The following is a 6,586-nucleotide window of genomic DNA, read 5'->3' on the forward strand; positions in this document are numbered from 1 at the left end:
TATTATTATTAATCTGCATTGGACAATTTGTAAAATGTCTATCTACAGTTTTGCTAAAACTTTTCATTCTTTATTTTCCTCTTTAACACAATGCTCTTCAATGCTTAAATAGGACTACATTAAAAACTTCTGCAACCAGGGCTAAGATAAAAGTCACAGCTGCTCAAATTGTCAGGTCAGTCAATCACAGGATTTGGACACAGGACAACTGCCAGCTCTACTTATACTTAGGAATGTATAATCAAAACAGAGAGATCTCACACTCATTAACTGGTCAGCAGAGATAACTCTGTATCTGGTATTAGTGTCACTGCACTATAACTGTATGCTCAGATCCTAGAAAGTGCCCCAGTATGCTACTGAGGTGGTTACATAAAGGAGCTGGACTTCAGTCACCTCTGTTCATTCAGTCCAGCTGTTGCAGAATTAGCATGTTTTCCTGCACAAAGTTCAACATCAATGTCAGAGGATTCCAGAAATATTTCTGTTAAACTTCTACAATGCCAGTTTCCTAAATTTTACAAAGAAGAGAAGAGAATGATATACAGATGCTTTTAGTCCGTTTTCAGCCAAACATGTCATATTTTTCATGATCTGAAGCATATAGTTGTGTAAATGACGTATGATCCTCTCATGCAGTGGACAATTATGAAGCGTCTGTTTGAAGCCCACCTGTTATCTCATTCAGATAGCAGAGTGTCCAAGGTCAGAGTTCATGTGATAGTTGGAACTTGTAAAGTAAATGGAATGACACTTTGAGTTATACAATGGTTCTGGTATAGTAATGGAGAAAAAAACATTAAAATAATCAGATTCTTGATAATATTTTAAATATTTCATAATTGAAATGATGATAATATATTAAAACAGCTTCTCAGCTTATTAATATTTGAAAAATGCATGTCAACCAAAGTCAAGTGGTGCAATAAACATGCAGAAAAAACATAAAACAACAAATGATAAAATAGAGAGGACCCTGCAGACCCTCATGACTGTGTCAAGCAGCGTTATTACACATTAACTCCACTTTAAGTGTAGTAACATCTACAAGAGATTTTAACGATCCTGAGCTTAATTTCAAGTGTCCCAGAAAAGGGTAGGTACACTTATATGTAATTATTTCATTTTCACATTTTTATAGTCATTGCATTTCACAACTCTGTTTTAAATAGTTAAAAATGTATGCATATAAATTAAAATTCCACTAAAATTTTTATAGTCATTGCATTTAAATTAAAATTGTATTAAAACACATGAAACCAATGAATATTAAAACTAAAATAAAATCACACATTTTTTTTAAACTATATTTTAAGCATTTTTTTTTCCACTTCTTTATTACATACAACATCAACCCAAAACAACACAATAAAAAACAATTATCAGCAATACCCATAAATATCTATAAAATGTTTTATCAAATGTTTTTCCGTCACACTTTCTTTTAAGGCCCAATTCTCGCTATTAACAAACCATCAACTACTGGTATGACTTTTTCTCAATAAACTCCTAATTTGCTGCTTATTAATAGTTAGTAAGATAGCAGTTTAGGTATTGGGTAGGATTAGGGATGTAGAATATGGTCATGCAGAATATGTGCTTTATAAGTACTAATAAACAGCCAATATGTTAATAATATGCATAACAACTAGAAAGAACTGGTCCCTATACTAAAGTGTTACCTGTTTTTCTAGATGGAAGACTGACCCTAAAAATTGATGTGGATAGTGCAAATGGCGTGCAAAATAATGAACCAGTCAGTTCTTTGGATTTTGAATGCAGACTGTGTTAGGCTTGCAATAACTCGTCACACACACTTTGATGCTGATGCAAACAGCAACAGAGATCAGGACTAATTGCCACAGGGACTTTATCTTAACTATGAGATTTTGAGTTAAAATTCCAGTTGCACAAAACACAATTTCAATATAATTTTATTTTCTTGTAACTAAAAAAATAAATTAATAAATAAAAATAAAATAAATGTCAGGCTGGGGCAAATTGTCACTTTTAATGCAATTTTTGGTAATACTTTAGATGAAAGAACGAGTTTTGCCTAAATAAACCCCTAATTTGTTGCTTATTGATAGTAAGATAGTTGTTGTTGCTGTCGTTATGTTTAGGTATCGGGTAGAGTTAAAGGGATAGTTCACCCAAAAATGAAAATTTGATGTTTATCTGCTTACCCCCAGGGTATCCAAGATGTTGGTGACTTTGTTTCTTCAGTAGAACACAAACCAAGATTTTTAGCTCAAACTGTTGCAGTCTGTCAGTCATATATTATGAAAGTGGATGGGAATAAGGCTATAACATACAATAAAACTAAAAAAAAGAGCATACACAAACAAAACCAAATTAAATACCCATATTTAGAATTCGTGCTCTGCATTTAACCCATCCAAAGTGCACACATACAGCAGTGAACACACACACACATACACCGTGAACACACACCCGGAGCAGTGGGCAGCCATTTATGCTGCGGCGCCCGGGGGAGCATGTGAACCTCAGTCGCCTTTATCAACGGCAACATAATCAAACCCACAACCTTCCCGATACTAGAAAAACACAACAACCACCTTAGCAACAAAACCCTCAAAGAAGAACCAAAATATCACAACCAAAATGTATCTACATTAAACAATGCACAAAAAAAAACGACCCAAAAAAACACAACAGCCTCTAAACATCACATACCCAATTTAAAACATATTAATTACACATAATTAATTACCACATATGAATGAGGCCTGAAACCGATCTTAAAATATATCCGAATGCATTCGCATTTTCCTGTTTACACTGTCATAGAACGGATCCAGTCTGTGTCACATATGAGCAAAAAATCAGAATTGGGTCACATTTAACTGGCAGTGTAAACGAGGCCTAAGTCTGTGATCCGCCATAAAGCAAGAAGAAGATGCCTCACGCACCTGGCACCAGTTCGGACATTGCGTGAATCAGAGGTAAAAAAGTAAAATAAATACTTTTCAGTTTCTTGCATAGACCGATCGTTTTTTGTCTTTACATATCAATGTATCATCACAAGCCACGGGGTTTAATTTGGTTTTGTTTGTGTATGTTTATTTTTTTAGTTTTATTGTATGTTTTAGCCGTGATTCCCATCCACTTACATTATAAAACTGATAGACTGCAACAGTTTGAGCTAAAAATCTTGGTTTGTGTTCTACTGAAGAAACAAAGTCAACTCCTTTAAATAATTCCATTTGTATAATAAAATAAAAATCAAACTATCAAATTTGCATTAACTGTCCCTTTAAAGGATCCAGAATATGCTAGTAATATGCATACTAATAAGCAACTAATGATGTTCCCTAATCTAAAGTGTTAACTAATTTTCTATGTGCATGTACAGTATAATTGTACTTTTCTACTATTAATTTATACACAGAAGAAAGCTAATGTTTATTGTAAATAAATGTTTGAATTTATCATTAACGATGATGAGGATGATTTTTCTGAATGTGTTTGTCTGACCCAACCCACTAGTGCTTCCAGAGCTCCTATAAAAAGCCTTGTCTCTCCTGTCTCCACCTGCCAAAAATCCCAATATGAACATCCTGCTCATCTCGTTGATGGGGTGCCTTGGTAATTGCCATGTTTGATATTTTTGACATTTTCTTCTTCAGGTCTTATTTAATCATTGTGCTCAAGTGAACTATTAACTATTACTGTGTCTTTTTCTTTGCAGTTGTGGCACTACCCTCAGCCAGCGCTCAAAAACTCAAATGGTGTGTGAACTCACAGAATGAGCTGTTGAAATGCCAACACCTTGCCACCAAATCACCAGAGCTTGAGTGTCATCTCAAATCTTCTGTAACTGAGTGCATGACAAGCATCAAGGTAATAAATCAGGCTTATTACTTTACCTTACACACACTGTTTTCTTTAGTCTAAATAACATTTTTATAAATTGTTAAAAGATTTGATTTAGAATTTCAGATTAATGTCACATTTCTTTATATATAAAAATAAATAAATTATTTTTAACATTCCCAACTGGGATAAGTTTATGCAGAGGGGGCTTCATTCCCCAGGTAGGGGGTTTCTCTCAGCCCAGTAGTAAGAAAAGTTTATGATTTTGAATTTTGTGCTTTAACAACTAAATTAGCAAATGTTTCCTTGTTTTTTCTCCTAATAATATATTGGAAGATGCATCATTCGGCACAAGATAAAACTGTCTCTAAATATCTTTCATTGTATCAGTCAGTGGTTTCTGACAGATGTGTTTTTGAGCAGCTCGTTTTTTACAAGCTTGCAGAGAAAGGCTTACCAAGCTGCTCAGATTTTGCTCCCCTGTGACATATTAAGGGGAATTTATTATAATATTAACACCCCTTAATTTGCACATTTCCACTCACGGCGCCACCGTTGTGTTCACAAGCGACAACGGTGGCAATGGCTAATGTTTGAGCAAAGCATGCTAACTGTTCTGTCTTTGGCTGCACTGACGAGCACGGAACACTGTTAAGAGTCTCAGCCTCAGAGGAGACAGGAGAGCAGTGGATTTACTGATTTATTTACTGTATATTACGCTGCTGCCACACAAATCTAATATAAGCATACAATTTCTTTCCCAGCTGTTTACCTTCACAGACATAATCGACTGTTTTGTAACTTATGTGAGTTATTAACATAAACGCATGTGTGTTTGACAGTGTAAGCACAATAAGACATGAAAGAGAACTTAGTTTAGTACTCACATTCAGTGTGACAGCCACTTTCTTCTTCTTCTTCTTCTGGTGTATTATAGCGGTTTGGCAAGCCAACCAAAAAATCTGGATCTGAAGGGAAAGAAGAAAAGAAATTAAAAACTAGATTCTATCCATTGTTCCTGTGTTTTTCAGGTATTTAAATAATATTTCATGCACGCTTGATTGCCTTGACCCATTTCCTAACAATACTTTTAGAGAAATATTATCAACTCCCAGCCATCCTAATTCTTGAGACAAAAAAGAACAAAAAAAAAAAAAAACAATGAACCTGCATAGACAGCAATACTCATCCTTATGTCATTTCAAACCCGTAAGACCTTTGTTAATCTTCAGAACACAAATTAAGATATTTTTGGTAAAATCTGAGAGCTCTCTGAACCTGCATAGACAGCAATGCAACTGCAATGTTCACAGGTCCAGAAACGTAGCAAGGCCATCGGTAAAATAGTCCATGTGTCATCAGAGGTTCAACCGTAATTTTACACAGCAACGAGAATACTTTTTGTGCACAAAGAAAACAGTAATACCATCATTTATTCAACAATTCTTCTCCCTGAGTTACAGTCTTCCGCCAATTTAGAGAGTACCCCAGAACGTAATCAACATAATCATCATTGTTTACATTAAGCATGTGTGCGATTACGATTACGTTTCCTCTAAAAAACTGTTTATTCAGCGTGAAGCCTCTCCTCTCCTCTAGCCTCTGGTCTCATTTCCCATGTACTGCCAGACCAGAAGCGTTAGCATTAGCCGTTACACTTTCTTGGCTAAAGGTTGCAGGCTTGCCTTCTAGTGGCTTTGGCCTTAGTAATCCTAAAGACATTGATTAGCTTGTTCAGGTGTGTTTGATTAGGGTTGGAGCTAAACTCTGCCGGACAGCGGCACTCCAGGACGACGTTGCCTTTCCCTGCTCCAGACACTTGATTGGACTGACACATGTGGTTCTCTATCAAAAATCCTTGGTTACTTCATACCAGTGAACTCTTTGATGTTATTATTACTGAATGACGACTCTATGGCCCTGTCCCAAATCAGACCCTAAATCCTTGTGGTCTTCCAATTTTGCACAAACATCTACATTGAAGACCTGGACTATAGTGCCTGAGGAGAATTCAAAGTATCAATCACAAATCAAAGACCTGAACTCAGAGTGAACACAGCTGACTTCTCCTCTGCCCTCCCCACCACCCTGCCTCCTGTGTGTATGTGCCTTTGAAATATAATTCTGACATACCATAAAACATTTGATCATTTGTGTGTGTGTGTGTGTGTGTGTACTTGTTTATGCTACACTGTGTGGACCAAATGTCCCCACAAGGATAGTAAAATCCTGATTTTTTTTGACATTGTGGGGACCAACTTACGGTCCCCACGAAGGAAAAAAGTGATTAAAAATAGTAAATGATGTTTATCTGAAAGCGTAACAATTCAAACAGGTTTTCTGTAAGGGGTAGGTCAAGGTTATTTTTCATTTTATATTATAAAAAAATATTGTTTGGTCAGTATAAAAGTAATAGAAGTCTATAGAAAGTCCCCACAATTCACAGAAACAAACGTGTGTGTGTTTTTACCTACTGCATAATATGTGCCCTTTTGAAAAGAGACTGCAGGGTTAAGTGGGGTGGGAGAGGAATTAAAATAATAAAATAAAATTAAATAAAATAAAATAAATTACACTCAATAAAAAACAATTCATTATTTAATTCAATTTTTCATATTTTACTTAAATTAACAATGGCATAATTATTTTCAATATTAGTGTTATATTAAATCCCTATTGTGTTATTCCTATGTATGTTGTAGATAGAAAGAGTGCTGTATTGATTTATGCTCACAGCTCGTTTTATATC

This window comes from Cyprinus carpio, chromosome B2 (genome assembly GCF_018340385.1).
Source record: "Cyprinus carpio isolate SPL01 chromosome B2, ASM1834038v1, whole genome shotgun sequence".
NCBI classification, from domain to species: Eukaryota; Metazoa; Chordata; class Actinopteri; order Cypriniformes; family Cyprinidae; genus Cyprinus; species Cyprinus carpio.